Here is a 19,457-nt window from a genome sequence, read left to right on the forward strand (position 1 = left end):
AGTTGATCATCCTGGTTCAATTTTCCCCGATACCTGATGAGTCCTTTCATTTTGCCTCAACATATAAGTTATCTATCATTTCTTTTTTATAAATCAAGTCCCCTAGTTTGTTCTCTCTAAAGCCTGATTCTTGTATATAACACATTACAATTTTTATTCAACAAATACAGAGATTCCCAAACAAGTTCCCAAACAAAATAGTAAAACAACCCTGATGATTTCAACACAGAATGCCAGTTTAAGGCTTAAAAAAAAAAAAATCACCATCAGTTTATAAACAAAATGTAGAAAGACAGAATGTCAGAGTAAGGAAACCTTTGAATATGAATAAATTTATTATTAAAAAGAGGAATGTAACTGGCTTGAAAATAGGTTTAAAAAACTTAAATTCTAAGCTATTCTTAGGTGAAAAAATTTTGGAACAAGATTAATCACCAAGTTGTCTTTCTAACACATTAACACCCATTACTTTTAAATGGCAGTCTTTCGCAGGAGCTTCCTAATGTGTCAAGAGCTATAAAACAAAACCCTATAAACAGTTGCCAGATTCTCAGTTCATTTTCCCTTTAAAAAAATATAATTTTCAGGCTAACACCTGTTGATACACATAATCAGGTACACAGGATCCTTCCCTGTGTTGGGGACAAAAATTCTACCACTGAACCACCAATGCTTCCCTTTGTTACACCACAGGCAGAGTAAGTAGAGTGTCCAGAAAGACCCAGCAGTAGTTCCAAAAGAAGCTTTTTATGGTGCTAATAGCTAACAAGGACACCAGAACAAAAGGTTTTTAATAGGAGACTTATCGTAGATAAAACTATAAATAACAAAATATCTGATTGATCAGACTCTTAACTCTGAAAAAGATTCTGTGCAACTGCACAACAGCTTCTGATAGAAGAACATCAGAACTTCATCCAGGTTCTTTGTTTCTGTTCCTAAATCTTCACTTGTCAACCTCAAACTGTTGCCTGAGAAGGTAAGCTAACTTGTAGGTTAGGTAAGGTACAATTCTAATCCAGGAAAGAAATAGGAATCAGAATCAGAATTACAATTAGAAGAAAGAGGGGGAAAGGGGACAGAATCAAGATAGAGATAGTGAAGAGATCAATTTTGTTTCTTGGAGTTGGCCTTTGAGCCTTTTTTTTTTTTCATGAAAAAGTAATGATCAGTCTTACGATAATTATAATAATATTATGTGTTTGCTTTTTAAGGTGCATAAAACATTTGAACGGGTATGTAGTATGAAAAGATTAATATTTGCAATCAATATTTAATTTTTTGGGAGAATTCAATTTCCTAAATTAATAGGCTTTGATTTATTAGCTGTATTAGGCGTAGACTATTTTAAAGAAATATTGATTGTTAAAATATTAGCATGGTGATCTTTTGGTGAAGTTCAAATAGTACAGAGGTCTCTTTCCTCAGTCTTCCCTGGGGAAATTAAACTGATGAAAGTAGCCTGGGGAGCTCCCCCACATTTTGGGACTTAGGACTTTTTGAAAGACAGGAGCTATAACCTGCAATCATACTTCTCCTGCTGAGAAGCCAGGCTAGTTCCAGGCTGAGTCATAAACTTGTTTTCAACAAGGAAAACGACCATCACCTTGACCTTGAAGAGCTTTGGCTCTATCTGCCCTCTGCTCAACACACCAGACACACACAAGCTCTGGCCAGCATGCTTTCAGTTACCACCTACGTCAACCAGATCTACATTTATTCCCACATCCCTTTCTAAACTACAAACCTATACTTCCAACTCACAACTCCTAATTCACAGGTCAATGCCTCATATGCGTCTTAGAGTCACAAATGCTAAAACTCAACATACCAGTGAGTTCCCTGTCAGCATCACACACCACCCTCTGCCTCAACACTCTGTGATCAGACCCAGGTACTGCATCCCCAGAGGAGTAGTATACTGTCCCGTGTTTCAATCTGTCAGTAAAACCATACCCAGACCTCTTCCCATCCCTACCTAGTACATTTATCCTCACCACCATCCAGCCTGTTGCCCATACTAGATCTTACTATCCTTTTTGGATAGACTCTCTCATCCTCCCAGCACAGAAGTTTATTTCCAGTATAATTAATAAATAGTGCTTAAGTTTATAGGATTCTCTACAGATTCACCTCCACTTCACTACTATACCCTTCCTCTATCACCTCTTACCTCCATTAATCTAAGCAGATCAAAAACTGGCCTCCCTACAGCGAGTCTAGTCTACTCCAGGCCCTTTGTCACACTGCATTCTGATTGACTATTCCGTGGTATAAATCTGGACGTACTTGTACCTAAATCCACGTCAACCAAGACAGTAGCCAAGCAACAGTAGTCCTCCCTCCCTTGGTCATTAGGGCCCTGGAGACTGTGGGAGGTGCTGGGAAAATAATTGCAATAGATCAGCATCTGGAGTTAGTGGTTTCTGGACTTATGTTGGCTTTAAAACATTTACATTATTGGAGAAGCACAAGTCTCTGACAGGGCTTGGAAATTAGGAAGCAAGGATAAAAATGAGTCACTGTGCTGGTACACCTGTCCTTTTGACTTTTCAGTTTCACCAAGTCAGTTTCCTAGCAGCCGGAGTGAAGCCCACCAAAAGGCCCCTGTAGGAAGTTCTCTGGAGGAAACATTCTGAAACTTGGTCTTATGGGAATTCTTAGTAGTAATGATCAGAGGTGTCCTAGAAGCACAGAGGTCTTCACACAGGGACAATTTTGGGTTCCTCAGGGGAGAATTTTCACCCTTTAGAGGGAGCTGGGTCCTACCTGCAGTTCTCTTCCATCCCAGACCAAGCTCCAGAAACAGTGGGCTGCTTGATGTGCTGGAATCTGTGCAGTCACTGAGTCCAGGGTGTGGACAGGTGCCTCCATTTCTTTGAAGAATCCTGGTAGATGAAGTCGTATGACCTGCTGGTGGTTGTGGGAGAATCAATCTCATGAATTATTGGATGTGTTATGATCTGTGAAGAACACCTTAAACTAAGAATACTGGTGCTTCCATAGCAAGCATTTTATCTCCCACCTGAGTGACCCAAGTTTGAGTGCAGGCCAAAACGTACAACTGTTTTTCTTCTTTCTGCACCATAGTGGCTTCATTACTACCTCTATTAAGTCTTTATTGCAAAGGCAAGTCTCATCAAAGATCCAACAGGCAGGGGCAACACAGCCTAGGTAAGGGAGGGAAAGAATAAAATGGACAGTGTTTGGGGAACAAAAATTATTGAAGACCATTTCTAAACAGTAACGTGACAGCCTTGGGACTGGGATAGGGCTATGATCATGGAAAGATTAGTGCCTGGCATGAGTTACACAACTGTTCCTCTGGGGTGCATTTTCCAAGGCAGGAAGTAAGTTTCGGTGTGTTGCTGGGACATGTAATATTTGGAGCTAAAATCCTTGCTACACTCATGTGTATAACCTCTGACACCATGACATCACCTACTAACAAATGAGTGTCCTAGAATATGAGGAATAACTTTACTGTGTTTCTATCTTTGGAAGTTAGCTTTGGAAAAAGATCAGAAGATTTCCTTCCCTTGTCATGCCTATATTATTCTGATTTTCTCTTGTCATGATGCATGTAAATGTACCCCAAGAGATTTGAGGAACATAGAGGAAGTCTCACCCTCTCCTTTAGGTTGCCATTCCATAAACTTTTCTTGAAACTTCTGTATGTTACACTGAACCAGAAAGATGAGGAATTTGGCCAATAAAGACACTTCTCTCAACAGGTCACTGTACAGGTCACCACAATATCACAAATGGTCAAAATCATACATTAAGTTAACTTTTGGAACCTAGTATCTGAGAAGTCAATTGTTCATTTTGAATTATAATTATTTACCTCTTCTAACAGCCTATCAGACAATTACAGTCAACAGAGGAATATTCAGAACTTCTGACTTAGGTGGGCATATGGCAGATAAAGAACAAAAGCTGTTTAGAATGAGAGAGAAACTGAAGGGTAGCTCTAGAAAGTGCTAAAGGCAGTCAAAAGCCAATCAGCTTTAACTGCCAACCATTCAGTTAACAGCATAACTCCCTAACTGACTGACCACATGGCCACTCCTCACAGATGAGACTACATCAAGTGGTAATGTGGACAGTTCACCTGCTGAAACCGAGAACATGTCCACCTTATCTCTACTCTGTCCAAATCTGCCAGCTCCAGAAGGCTGAGAGTGCAAGAGAGTGTAAGACCTCTGCTTCTTTGGTAGATGCATAGGAAACACAGGAATTTAGGGGTTAGCCAAACAATAGGATGGGGAAATTGTCCTCACCACTTTTGGTGTTCTGAAGACACAAAATTAAGAGGGAGGAAGGGATAATGTTTGAAGTTCGGTGGGGTGGTGGAAGACTATTCTGGTCCAAATACCTCCTGCTATTGACCCAGTGATAAGTGAAGCAGTTGGCCTCAGAGAAGCCACATAAATGAGCATTTGATTTACTATGGGAGGCAGAGACGAAAGAGCAGCAGGAAGCTGGACAAGAGCAGTCAAGGAGTTTGGCACTGGCACTGCCATCCATCCATCTGCATGCCAGAGACAGTGTCATCCTGGGTTTTTCCCTACAGTCTCCCCTGACCCTGGACAGCTAATAACCTAAGATTTGCCTAGGGAAGAAATTCTGAGGGCCTGCTGTGGCATGGGAATCATCCTAAATTATAACATGAGTGTAATTACATACACACATTTTAAAGATAAGGTATCTTTAAAGATTTATTAGTTTATTATGCCTTTATAGTTGGAGGGTGAAGAAGAAAATATCAAAGTTCTTTATCTAACAAAATGACTCATGGAAATTAATTTATATATCATTACCCATAATAACCAGTTAGCATAAAAGGCAATTAGAAATGGATGGTTGTATTCCACAAGAGACATATTCTGAAGTCATGTTTTTTGCCTTAAAGTCTATTAATGTAGCTGCTTTTTGGTTAATATTTTCGATAAAGCTTGTTTTTTCTCCTTTTGTTTTCAACCTTTCTGTCACTTTATAGTTTCGGTATATCTCTCGAATACAGCATATAGTTAATTTTAAAATCCAGCCTAGCAATATTTATTTTTTACTGTACAACTTGATCTCCTTATATTTATGTAATTGTTAATATAATTAATTTAAAATCTATCAGCTTTATCTTTTTCTATTTGTCCTCTTTGTTCTGTGTTTCTATTTCTCTCTTGGGTTTTTTTTAATTGGTTATCTTTTAAACTATTACAATATTATGTTTTTTTATTGTTTTATATATACTTTGCTTCAATTTTTTCCTTCTAAATTTTTAATTGTATTTCACTTCGTTTCTATCCTTTTTGTGATTAGTTTAAAAATTACAATCTTAATCCTTAGTTTATCAAGCATAGTAATAATTATGACCCTTACTGTCATACTGAACAGTATAAAGACCTTGGGATACTTTTATTCCATTTAGTCTCACTCTACATATATGCTGTTATCATTTGTTATAGTTCTAAGCATTTTTAAACCCCATAAGACTTTTTATGTATTTTTATATGGCCAATGTTAATTTAGATTTATCTATGTATTTACTGTTATCTTTCTCTATTTTTGTGTCTGTCTTTCCATGTGGAATCGTTTTCCTTCTGCTTGAGAAACATCGTTTAGAGATTTCTTCTGTGTGGGTCCCTGGTGAAGAACTGTTTCAGCTTTTTTTCTCTGAAACAGTCTTTATTTTTCTTTAATTATTGAAGACTATTTTTATTAAGTATAGGAGTCAAGAAGCAGTTACTATCAGAACATTGAAGATATTTGCATTTCAAAAGTCAGTCAGTAGTCTAATTGCTGCTGATTTTAATGTAACCTCTCTTTTTTCTCTGGGTGTTTGTATAACTTTTGTCTTGTTTTTGATTTTCTGCAATTTTAGTGTGATCTCTCTAGTATTGATGTCCCTTTATTTACCTTGTATGGAATTGGTTGGCTTTCAAGAATCTGTTGGTTTGTGTGTTTCATGTTGTCTCAAACATTACTTCTTCTAATATTTACCCTGTTTTCTCTCTCTTCTACTTCTGAGACTAACTAAAAAATAAGGTAGACCTTCTCACTCTATTTGCTATTTTTTCACTTATGTTTAATATTACTGTTTTCCTTCTTGTTCTACATTTTTAATTTTTTCTTCTTCCCGATCTACCACTTTACTAATTCTCTTTTCAGCTATGATTGATCTCCTGTTAAATTCTTCCACTAAGTTTTAAATTTTAGTTATTTTAATTTTGTTTCAGAATTTCTTTTTTTTCTACCAGGTGAAGAAAACGTTTCCAGGAAGAGGGAAGGATCAACTGTTGTTGATAGATTAGATAAATGTTGATAGATACATAAAGGAAGGTAAGAATTGACCACTGGATTTAGCAAAATTAGTCATTGGTGACCTTGACAAGAGCAGTTGCAGGGGAGTGATGGGGATAAAAGCATGATTTTAGTAAGTTCTAGATCAGAGACTGAATATGCAAATGGACAATGGCCAGATAACAAATAAAAGTAGAACTCTGACCCACAATTTGTAGTAACCAGCCTAGAAAACCAACCCATTATCTACACTAACCAGCCCAGGAAGTCAACCTACTATCTATAAGTCAGAGTTGTAGAAGGTCAACCATTTTCTCAGCAAACAATCCAGGAAGCCAAACAAAAACCCTTGTAATCATCAGTCCCAAATGGCCAGGACTTGGTTAATAACTTTAATTTTTGTCCCTGCTTCTAACTTAGGACCAACCAGAGAAGGCCAAAAATGCACCTTTAACCAGTCATATAGGACATCCTGCTTCTACAGCTGGATGCTGGAAGCTGTTAGCCTGCCTACAGCTTCCCCATGCCAGCAGCCTCCAATCACAGCATACCTGAAGCCTTCCCTTTTTTCCATAAAGCTTTCCCAGTCTTCTGCTTGCCTTTGAGTCTCTACTAAACCTAAAGGATGGTGGCTGACACCTTTGCTATAGCAAGTTCTGAATAAATAGCTTTAGCTTATTCTCATTTGGATAGGTTTATCATTTTAGAATTTCTGTTTGACTCTTCTCTAAGTCCGTTTTGTCACTTTTTATAATTTCCATTTTGTAGTTAAAATGTTAAACCAATAAAAAACCAAAATGTTTCCCCTTCTGCATGACAATTTGACCTTTAATTAACCTAGGTCTGTTTTCCTGGAATCTTGGGGTGAAATATCAACTATATTACTAAAATACATTGCATGATAATAAAAAAAAGACTCCTGATTGACACCTGGACTTGGAAAAATAAGCATCTGGCGAGAAGCTATACTTTGAGCTTCCTTGAATGCAGTGACTCTTGTAACTTGCATAAACCTTGCATGGACACTGGAAACTATGTTATTGTTACCTGAAAACTGGGTTCACCTCTTGGTGAGTGCTGAGTCAAAAGACACAACCAAGCTAAAGACTGAGAGAAGGAACGGTTTGTTGCTTGCAGCAAGTAAGAAGAATACCAGGGATCCTTCCCAAAGCAGTGTCTCCCTTCCCGAGACAGCAAAATTGGGGAAGTTTTAAGCTAAGGGTACATGCATATTCATAAAGGGGGTTGGGCAGCCAACAGGATCCAAGCTTAAGTTTATTGAAGTCAGGAGGGTCAGAAAAGGCCAACCTCATCATCCCTTAGGTTCCTGTTGAACTGGTGGTTGAGGTTGGGGGGTGGGGGGGGGGTGGTAGGGGGTGTTAAATTCTGCAAATCAGCTCAAGAAAGTGCTTCAGGCTAGTCTTTACCATAGAAACAGAAGTGGGGGTCTTTACAAATGATTCATTATCTTTGCTATTGTTACTTCTCTTGCTTGATAACAGTTTGTTCTTTTGCTCCCTTAAGATCATTATTACTGAGACCTGTTCAAGGGCAAACAGTGTGGCCAGGCTTAGATCACAAAATGGCTCAGGCCAAAAATGGCTTCTATTATGTCAAGAAAGCCATGCCTGTTTTTCTTTCTCCAGGGACCCCCCCCACCCCCACCCTATCTGCTTACACTGTGAAGTTTTTGCAAGAGATATTGGTTCCTGGGACCTGGAGTTTCAAAGCCAGGGTGGCTCCACTATATCTTTTTCCCTTACACCTCACTCTTCATCTGTCCTGGAATGGAACGTGAGGGGCAGAGAACCAAGATAATATCTCCTGGGTGGCAGTGCAGACTGCTGCAAGGACTACTTCCACAGAAGAATAATGCCTGAGATTGTCCTGCCAGGAAGCTGTAGTTCTTATCTTTTATCTTTCTGAGTAGACTGGTGCCATGTGTGGCCTATGAAAGTCTTGTGATTCTGAATGTTTAGTTGAAGCTAAGAAAACTCCCTAATAGGCAAAATTCTTCCAAATTTTCAATTAAAACAAAATTTTTTATTGAGGTATAAGAGATATACAACATTATATTAGTTTCAGGTGTACAACATAATGACTCAATATTTTTATATGTTGCAAAATGATCACCACAATGTCTAATTAACATTGATCACAGAATTTTTTTTCTTATGATGAGAACTTTTAAGATTTACTCTCTTAGCAACTTTCAAATATGCAATACAGTACAATTAACTATAGTTGCCATGCTATATGTTACATCCCCATGACTTATTTTATAATTGGAAGTCTGTGCCTTTTGACTCCCTTCACCCATTTTGCCCACCCCCGACTCTCCACCTCTGGCAACCACCAATCTGTTCTCTGTAACTATAAGCTCCGTTTTTTTTCTATTAAGATTCTACATAGAAGTGAGATCACATGGTATGTGTCTTCCTCTGTCTGACTTATTTCACTTAGCATAATGTCCTCAAGGTCTATCCATGTTGCTGCAAATGGCAAGATTTCATTCTTTTTTATGGCTGAGTAATATTCCTCTGTGTGTGTGTGTGTGTGTGTGTGTGTGTGTGTGTGTGTGCACTGAATTTTCTTTATCCATTAATTTGTTGATGGACACTTATGTTGTTTCCATATCTTGGCTATTGTAAATAATGCTGCAGTGAACATGGGGGGTGCAGGTATCTTTCTGAGTTATAGTATTTTCAGATTTTTCACTTGTTTCATGAACAATGTAGACATCATTGTTTACAGTCTTTATGATAACTCCAATATCTCTATTATTTCAAGGGTCAGTTTCTGTTGCCTGATGTGTCTGCTGGTTCTCATGCATAGATCTAGTTTCTTTGTTTTCATTATCTTTGAATATGTGCTACATGTTGTATCTGAAAAAACAGTTTTGTAATAATTTGAGACTTACAATGAAGGCCTTCCTGCCAGGCACCTGGGAACACTCCCAGCCTAGAACAAGCTTAAACCAAGTAAAATGTGTGAAAGATGCTCTAAGTTAATTGTATTACAGCGGGGATGTTTCATTTCTAGTTCATCTTCATCCTAAGATTATAGCCATTTGGGGTCCTAGCTTTTGATAGGAATGCATTTCTGGTAGACACCCCAACTTATGCAGAGCCTGATCTTTTATTTCTGCTCTATTAGCCACAGGAGGCTGTCACACCAAATTTGCAGGATCAGGAAGTGCCCTTAGCAAAAAGTGTGGCTTCTATTCTTGTTTATGTCTCTGGCTTCCAGTTTTTCCTTACTTTAGACCTGGTGATTCTTTATCGTCTAATCATCACCTTAATGCGTTGAAGAATACGTTTTCTGTATTTTATCCAACACTTATTTGTTTTCAGAAGGAAGGTTAATTTAAATATTCTAGCCACTATTACCAGAACTGTATCATCAACTTTTAAAATATACTAAATGCCTCAAAAAATAAGGTCATGTTTTACTGCTGTGGCTCTTAAATCTAAGCTGCTAACACCACACGATGGAGTACAAATCACAGTTCAACCATTGTAAAAACTTTCAGATTTTATTACAGAAAATTACTACAGAATTTTCTTTCCCCTCTTTTTCTTAACTCATTCCAGCTATCAGTCTATTCTGGGCCATGCAATCAAAGGCTTCAGTCTCAAAATCTAACTTTTTTTCCCTATGGATCCCCCAGATGGCAATCCTATACATGTTCAGCCTTTACTTTGGATAAGAAAATCAAGTCACATCATTTAAAATTAAACTGTGTATTTTTATTATGTAATTAAAAGAGTGTAGTACACAGATGCACATGTATATGTTGGCTAGAAATTGAGATAAGTTTTCACAAGTGAGAATCAAGAATGCCACCATAGAACCATCGGCCTCAACTTCACTTGTCTGAATAAGATGGCATAGCCTAGTTTCACCACAACTGAGAGCACACTATTTGGCATTTTCCAGTGTCCTTGAAGGTTTTAGTTACCTACCAGAGGACAGGTCATGTAGAAATAAAAAACGGTGCCAGGTTCCAAGTGCCTTCAAGTGACAGAAATAAAGATTTAAATAAACAGAAGCGGAGTCGGCCAAGGAAAGTGGCTCTGCTGTCAAAGGACTCTAGAGTACAAAATAGAGGGTTTACTTAGGATTTCAAGGAAGCGATAGAGAAATCTTCACTAGTTTTTATCCTTGAGATCCTTTTGGTGGTTGTGACCCTACAAGTGGGATAATCCTAGGATCGTTTCCAACCCTAAGGATATCTTAGGACCCAAGAAACCTAATTTCTGGCAATTCTGACTATCATAAGGCCTATTCAATAAGTCATTATCTAATGTTGTATCTGGAAATTGTTATTACTATTGTTTCCTATTTGAATGGTCATCTCATTTCCTGCTTCAAAATGATATCTAGAAATAATGGCTTAGGACCACATTCTCAATTTTTAGGTGAAAAGTAGTCTCTGGAGACATCAGACACAATAAAATACTCCCTTAAATGACAGTGCAGTATATGGATTGGGGATCAGGAAAGCAAGAGTGTTCTCTTAGGAGACAGAGAAATTGATAGAGCAATTGAAATTATGCCATCCACCCCTTATGTGCTATGTAGGAGGGAAATTCTTGCCTTACCTAACCAGTAGATGGAGCTACCAAGATGAAAAATAAATTTTGATCTGGTTTAGTTCTTTTCTGACCCATACGCTCTTGAAAATTTGAAAACATTTCAGTCTTTTTTGTGTGTGTTTCAACGTAGATAGTTTCTTTTGATTTATCTTTAAGTTCATTTTTTTTTTAGAAGATGTTGGGGGTAGGAGTTTATTAATTAATTTATTTATTTTTGCTGTGTTGGGTCTTCGTTTCTGTGCGAGGACTTTCTCTAGTTGTAGCAAGCGGGGGCCACTCTTCATCGTGGTGCGTGGGCCTCTCACTATCGCAGTCTCTCTTTTTGCGAAGCACAGGCTCCAGACACGCAGGCTCAGCGGCCATGGCTCACAGGCCTAGTTGCTCCGCGTCATGTGGGATCCTCCCAGACCAGGGCTCGAACCTGTGTTCCCTACATTAACAGGCAGATTCTTAACCACTGTGCCACCAGGGAAGCCCTTAAGTTCATTTTTAAGTCAAAATCTTTCAAATATTGGCAATTTCATATGGCTCAATATAATAGCTTAACCTAATGGGCAAAATTCAGATTTGCTTATACACAGCTGAATAATATTTTTTTAAAAAAAGACTTTGCCAATTTACTTACATTGACAGTGTGTAAAAGTATCCATTTTCTTTCATTCTTTCCAACCTGATATTATCAATAATTTTTACAAACCTGAAGAGGAGGTTGTGGGAACTCGGGGGGCAGTCTTGTGGGACTGAGCCCTTACCACGTGGGGTCTGTGCTTTGAGTAATTAGTATCAGAATTGCTTAATGTGGGGGGAAAACTCATACATTTGGTGTCAGGAGTGTTGTGAGCAGAGGAAATAATTTTTTTCTTTTAATATGTGTGAAGGAAAAACCACCCTTAAACTCACTTATCTTGGGGAAGTGGGGGGGGTGCCACAAATCTGACACTGGAAATGGCCTTTCCCCATGTGAGTCTTCTGAACTGAACCAACTGCCATCTATCTGAGCTAGGATAACAATATTCCTAACCAAAACAGGGAGAATAGTGATATGATCCCAGGAAGTCCTTGTACTCCTAGATGTCTAATCTTATCTATTTCATTTGGTCTTATAGTTCATAGTTCTTGAAACTGTAGAGACAGAACTGAAGACTGGGCCACGTTTGGGGCAGTGATGTCTCTAAGATCAAAAGAACCAAGACTTGGATCTAGAAGTGAGTAGTGGAAAGGGAAAGTATATGGTTGTAACTTAAGAACCATCTCAATCCTCCCTGAGTTAGTAGTTGTCATCCTCTTACTTATGCTGCTCCTAAGAGATTCCATTCAAGCCTTTGTGGCTCAGCAGTGGGCACAAACATAGCTCTTCTCCTTCCAGAATAGTGTTCAACAGAAAACCTTGACATAAACCATGCATTGTATCTATATTATGCCATCTTCATGGAGTCAGGTGAGAAGGCCAGAGGATCCAATCTGAAATGCTGTGACTTAAACAGGGTCTTTATTGAGTTCTAATGTAATATCTTAAATTATAGTTGTAAAAAGAAAAGTCTCCCTATGTCCCTTTTGACTACAATAAGGCTGTGCTTACCCTCTGAAAAGTCAGAAGAAGATTAATGCAACATTTACTCTTATCAAACCAAATGAGTCCGCTCACCCGCACAAAGCCAATCTACTGACACTGGGTTGTGGTGAAGGAAGGTGCACCATTTATTGTAAGGCACCAGACAAAGAGTCTGGGACAGCTAATGCTCAAAAAACCTTAACTCCCCTATGGGTTTCAGGGAGACATTTTTAAAGGCAACGGGAGGGAGGGGAGTCTCAGGGTATGTGATCAGCTCTTGCACAATTCTCTGATTGGTTGATGGTGAGGTAACAGGGTGGTGTCACAGGGGTTAATATTATCAATCCTCAGGCTCCGGTAGCTCTGGGGGCTACAGTGCTCATGGTCATCAAGTAGTTAACTTCTTCCATTTGGTAGGGGTTTTAGCATCTGTAAAACAACTCAGGAAATGTGCATCAGATACTGTTATCTATATACTTCAGATAAGAACTAAAGATTCTGTGACTGCCATATGGCCAATTTACTGTTTAAATTCTTATCAGTTCTCCTGGCCCAACTGCTATTTTTGCCACTACATGTTCACATCCTTTCAGTCCTTAACTCTTGAGCCAGGCTTTTGTGACTCAGGGGCGGCCTGGGAGACTACAGCTTTTCTACAAAAAGGAGGCAGGCAGAGGACAAGGTGGTGAAGGGTCTGTCCCAGGAAAGTTCTATAGGGTCCTGCTCTGTTACGTGCTAAAGAATTTGGAGTTCATTTCTGAAGGTGACAAGGAGCCACTGAAGAATGTTAAAGGGGGAGTGAGTGACTCTCCCACTTACCAGCTGCGTGGCTCTGGAAAAGCCATCTCACCACTGTGAACCTGAGTCTCCTAATGGGTAAAATAGGGATAGACGCCTGTCATCTGGGGTGATGGCAAAGAATGAACTGGCTCATGACCATGAGGCATCCAGCTCAGCCCTGGTATGCAGCAGCTTCTGGGCAGCAGATCAGATTCTGTGTGATCCCTCCCTGCAGAGAAGAAGCTTTAAGGAGGCCAAGCAGGGCTGTTCTGTGGCCCAAGGTCCCTGGTGTGGGATTTGTGGGTGAACACCTTTGAGCAGACTTCCTTCTAGGGCACTGGGAGGACTCCATCGACGCTGTGCTTGCTGTGCTAACTTACCTCTTGGAGCAGCAGAAGCTGAAACCTTTTTTTTTTTTTTTTTTTTTTTAACACAAGAGAACTCTTAGCTTGGGGTTGGAAACCATCTGCTTTCTTCTATTGGTGAGCTGCAAATTCTAATGATTATAATCTATTAAATACTTACAGAGCACCTATTAATACCTGGAATCTTCTGGCTACTGGAGATATGTCAGGGACCAAGACAGACAAATTTCTGCCCTCATGAGCCTTTCATTCTAGTGGGAAAGGCAAATAAAATACAAGTAAAATGAAACTAACATAACATTTTTGTTAAGTTGTAATGAGTGCCTTGATGGGAAAAACAAGGATCTGAGTGAGAGAAGAATCGAAGTAGAAAGTCAGGGAAGACTACACTGAAGAGGGGACATTGGAACTCAGACCTAGAGGAAGAAGAGGAACTAGGGTTGCAAATAATGGAGGGACCAGGAGGAAGCTTTCTGGGTGGAGGGAAAAGCACATGCAGAGGCTGGGAGGCGGGGAGGGGCTTGGTCTGGGATGGGAATTGAAAACCACCAGTGTGCCTGCAGCAAGGGGAGCAGGGTGGAGGGGGACTGGACATTCGGAGAGACAGTTTGGCTACATATCACAGGGGTTAAGAGCACAGGCTTGGGGAGTGAATCATATTTTCTCTGCCGCTCATTAGCTATGTGATCTTGGACATGTCACCAACCTTTCCAAACCTCAGTTCTCATCTGGAAAATGGACTCAAAAGGAATACCTGCCTCCTAGGAATATTGTGGCTATAAATGAGTAAATACTTAGCAGTGTGCCTGGCACATAGTAAGTGCCCCACTTCTGTTAACTATAATTATTAGTAATAAGTGGAGGGTGGGTTGGAGCCAGACAGACTTGTGTTGAAACCTGCCTCTGCTGCCTGATTGCTTTGTGCCATAGAAAGTAAGCCTCCATGCCTTCTGTCTCCTCATCCATAAAATGGACTTCATATTCCTATCCTGGGGGGTAGGTTATTATGGGGATTATATGAAGTGATTTATGTGCAGCCATCCTGAAGTTCTTACATTTTTTTTTAACACAATGCTCTTTTCAGAATAGCTGAGAACATTTATTGAACATTTAACATCCCATTATGTATTTTTAAGAATGTTTTTGTTTTTCTTTTTGAATATATGGTCAAATCCAAAATGTACAAAAAACATATACAGTTAAAAATCTCCTTCCATCTTGGACTCCTAGCCCTCTGTCTTAGTCTGTTTGGGCTGCTATAAAATAATACCACAGGCTGGGTCACTTGGACACAACAGAAATTTATTTCTCACAGATCTGGAGGCTGGAAAGTCCAAGATCAAGGTGCCTACAGATTTGGTGTCTGGTAAGAGCTCAATTCCTGATCTATAGATGACTATCTTCTTTTTGTGTCCTCACATGCAGAGGGTGAGGTTGCTGTCTGGGGTCTCTTCTATAAGGGCACTAATACCACTCATGAGAGCTCCACCTTCATGACTCAACACTCACCAACGGCCCCACCTCCTAATACCATCACTTTGGGAACTAGATTCCAACATATGAATTTGGGAGGAAACACAAATATTCAGTCTATAGCACCTTCTAATGTCCTTTCCAAAAGATAATTACTATTGGTTGTTTTCTGTCATCTCAGAGACTTTTATGCTTTTATAGGCAAATAAAGGGAGACATCCTTCCCTCTCTCTCCCTTTGTACACAAATGTTAGCATAATATACACACCATTGCACCTTGCCTTTTTCAAATAACTTATCAGGAGTAGTATTTGCTCCAGAGCTCCTCAGCAGGTCGATCAAGGCTGTCAGGCCTTCATTGCAGTCTGATTTCTTCCTCTGCCCAATCCTATGTCCTCATTCTTCCTTTCACAAGGGTTCATCCCTAATAATCATCTTGTACCCTAAACTCTATCTCAGTCTCTGCTTCCAGAAAGTCCAACCTGAGCATTTTGTATGCCACTGCAACAATTTATAAAGTCTTTGGAGTCTTATAAGACTGTTCAAATAATACTTCTAGGGACACATTTATTTTAACAGAGAACAAAACAAGTTGTTAACATTAGAAAATATGCACCACGGCTCCACTGTGCACAGGACAATAAGCTTGATATTCCTGTGAATGTTTTTGGTTTAAAACCTTATCAAATCAGATTTTTTGAGCTGGTTTATGATGCAAAATGTTCTCTCTCCTTCTGTCTGTAAGGGAGAGGGAACATCTTCAATTGTTTCTAATTGTACTTTTATGAATTATGAAGGCTTGCATTTTAAGGTCAGGGTTTGCAATTTCACTAGTTAACACTAGAAGCAAAATGCAAACCTGATAATTTTATTTGTAGAATCAAGAAATGGGTCAATAAGATTTTATTCAACACTGGTGAAACAAGCACCATACAGCATTTTATTCTACAGTCACCACCACTCCCTATTGTCACACATATGCATTGCTTTACTCACCAACATAGGTGTCCCCCAAGAGTGTATGAACCCACAGGGATATATAAAGATGTTCTAACAGGTACATTGGCAATGATAGTTTAAGGGAATCAACCGCCAAACGTCAACTTCCATAAGCACTCTTTCATGACATTGTGCAGCCTAAGAACATGCCTGTTGTAAATGCTTGAAGCTGGTTCACCTTTTCCACCTCCTCTTTCCCACTCACCCTTCTCCCAGTTTACAAAAGAAAGGCATATCTCTCACCCATCCCAAATCATGATACACTACCCTGGGGATAAAAAAAAAATCTGAGTGTACCAAAGAGACAAAGGAACTATAAACCAGAGGTAAGTTTTTGTGTCTTTCTCTATTTTATACTTATGGGTGTTAGGGGCAAAGTCAGGTATTAGAAGTGGATATGTTAGCCCATGTTGAGATGTTCTGAGTCCTAGTATACTGTAGAGAGGTAGGGCAAATTTCATGACAATTTTTACTTAAAGACCTTGCCTCTTGCTCTGTTATTTAAAAAAAAAAAAAAGATGCTTGGCTCTGAGGTGCAAGTCTTCTGAGAGCAAGGCAAAGAAATTGTAAGTAAGAAATACTGATAACAACTGCACCTTATCTAGGATAACAAACATGCACAGCTCTATACCTGGTCTATTCATCTATAAATTAGGCTGTATAAGAATAGGCTAGGGTGTGTTAAGGCTCAAACAACTCCAAAATCTCAGCACCTTACACCAACAAAGTTTTGTTGTTTATATTACACTAGGGTCAACTGAGAGGGAGGAAGAAGGCCAGTTGTTGTGCCAGAGTGAAAAAGAGTTCTGGAGCATCTCAAACCAGAAATTAAATGCTCCAGCCCAGAAGTGACACGCAACACTCCCACTTCCAACTCACTGGTCAGAAGTGGTTACATAGCTCCACCCAAACACAAAGAGGATGTAAAATCCTAAAGTAAGCTAAGGCAAGAAGCTGGAAATATTGTGAGAACAGCATAAATGCCATCACAAAGAGTGATATGCAAAAAGCATGCTGGGAAATATCACCTAACTTCAAAGAGCAGTCTTCCTGCATTATCACCATCCTCAGTAAAGAGGGTGATCTCATTCATCCGTGACTCAGTCTTTCTCAGCTGAACAGTCTGCATGATTTCAAAAAAACCTGAAAAGCCCTTTTACTTCTAACAGATCAACATTATATCTTCAAGTAAAAGGAATGTATTGAAGGTAAATTGGTGTTTTCCATTTTCTGTAACAATTTAGAAGGGATTGTTTCATTAACTTTTGCCAAAAAAAAAAAGGGAGGTACTAGATAGCGTAAATCCATATTTATATTTTTACTTGGTGGCAAATCTGCTTGTTATCACTCATCAGTCATTTCTCTTCCTAACTGGGACGTGTTAGTAGATTCTATTGTAAATCAGCTACTTACCAACGGCCATTAATACACTTTTTTAGCTCCACACTTACTGGCTAGAACCGGGCTCCCGGATGGACAGACCACGGCGGTAGCTCTCGGATCCGTCGCGGCGGCGGCGTTGTGCGTATCTCACGGAAGGCCGCTGGCGCCACCCTGTGGTCTCCTGTGCACATTGCGACCTTAGCTCTCCACAGAAGCTGCAACCGCCAGTGCGCGCGGGCCCAGTGGCGCGGAAGCTGGCCGGGTGCACGCTTTCTGCAACCTCCCCCCAAAGCCCCGTGAGAAATACTTGCTTTCTCAGAGCCGGCAGGGGCAAGAAATTAGCTCTGGTCAGGTCGGCGGCAGAGGCGGCGGGCGGGTAGAGGAGAGAAAGGGGTTGTGAGTGTCAGATTTGCCCCGGTACCCAAAAAAGCACCCAACTCAGGGGCTGCACCTTCATATCCGACGTAACTGTTTGCTTGGGGCCGGCAGGTGTGAGAACCCGACTCCCGAATGAGCTGGGTGGGCACCTGCAGCGGAACCGCGCAGCTGAAAAACCCCTTCGTAGGTCAGGGGGGATGGAGGGAGGGCTCGATCCTGCTCACGGACCTGGCGGCGGCGCCACCCCACGGGCGCCTGTTGCGGTTGCAGCCTTGGCTGCCGCCTAGCGCAGGTGCTGCCGGGAGGCGCGGGGCGCGCGGGAGTTTGCGGCTGGCGTTGGCCTCCGCGGAGGCCTGGTTAAGGGGGCCACCGGAAGGGGAGGGTCGCTGGCTGTCTGGGCGAGACCTCAAGAATAAAGGCGGCTGGAGGCGGTGGTAGCAGCAGGGAGGGAGCAGGTGGAGAGTACGAGACGGCTGTCCAGTCAAGCCCTGATGAATTCCTTGCTGGTTCCACCACCATCAAGAGCCAGGAAGGGACCCCGGGCCGGCAGAACCTGCAGGCCTGTGGGCAGGGAGCCCCCAGGCTCTTCACGGGCTGCTCTGAAATGCATTCGGGAACTATGGAGCTTCTCCCTCAAGGGTCCAAGCCCTGTCCTATCCCGGAAGACAAGTTTCCAGGACTGAGAACAAGGGCCCAGAGGGGATTGATGCAGCTGGCTGGGAGAGAGGAGAAAGGTGGGGTTTTTCTTCCTTCGCCCTCAGACTCAGCAGGGACAACACCCAGGGCCTGTTGGACCTATCGAGGCTTCATCTTAGAAGTTTAGAGCTTCATCTGAGAAGCTCCTGGGCCCATCCTGTAATCCCCAGGTCTGTTCCAGACCTAAGCACAACTCTCCAGAGTAGACAGTTACGGAGCTGAACAGGCAACTGGGTGTGAGGAGAGTGGTCGTTTCTCACCTTCCAGGCTCTGTAGGATGAGCCCTAAACTCATTTGGGGACCACAGGGGCTTCTACAAGAGTCCAGGCCCATTTCAGAACACTCAGAAGTTTCCTAGCCTGAGAAGGAATCACCAAAGTGGATCGACTGGTTTTGGGTAAAACAGGAAGAGTTGGTTCCATTCTGGGTCTTTCCTGGCTCCCAAACTCAGCCGGGAGAAAAACCAGTGCCCTCTGGATTTAGAAATTTTCCCCCAAGAAGCCAAAGATAGCCAGACCTATCCTGTAATTCCAAGTCTAAGAATTAGACACTGGAGGCATAGCTGGCTGGAAGGTGTCTGGCAGTCCTCACTGCCACCAGAGTTAGTTGGAGACAGACCCTCAGGGGTAGTAAGGGGACAACAGTGGAAGCAAGAAAAAGTTAGGAATTCAGGAGAGAGATAACCGTAGCTTGGACTAGCAGTAGAGGTGTTAAGTGGTGGTATTTGGAATGTACTTTGTAGGAAGTGCAAAAAAAAAAAAAAAAAAAAGCTTGCTGATTGATTACATGTAGGGAATCTGGGGAAGAGAGGAATCAGGTACAAATCCTAGATTTGGGGCCTGAGCAATAAACTAACTCCATAGACTGAGCTGGGAAACAGCAGGAGCAAATTGGTGGAGCAGGGGAGACAGGAGTAGCAAGAAGCAAAAT

At 40.9% G+C, this 19,457-nt stretch overlaps 1 protein-coding gene across 1 annotated transcript in view; it reads right to left on the reverse strand.

Moving 5' to 3' along the window:
• Positions 1–2,861, reverse strand: part of LOC116754717 (myomegalin) — a 37,377-nt gene extending 34,516 nt beyond the window's left edge. The window contains exon 1 of the mRNA XM_032633618.1: positions 2,770–2,861. The gene's annotated coding sequence lies outside the window, so the exon portion shown is untranslated. The remainder of the gene's footprint in view (positions 1–2,769) is intronic.
• Positions 2,862–19,457: the final 16,596 nt, after the last annotated feature.

This window comes from Phocoena sinus, chromosome 1, assembly GCF_008692025.1.
Source record: "Phocoena sinus isolate mPhoSin1 chromosome 1, mPhoSin1.pri, whole genome shotgun sequence".
NCBI lineage: Eukaryota > Metazoa > Chordata > Mammalia > Artiodactyla > Phocoenidae > Phocoena > Phocoena sinus.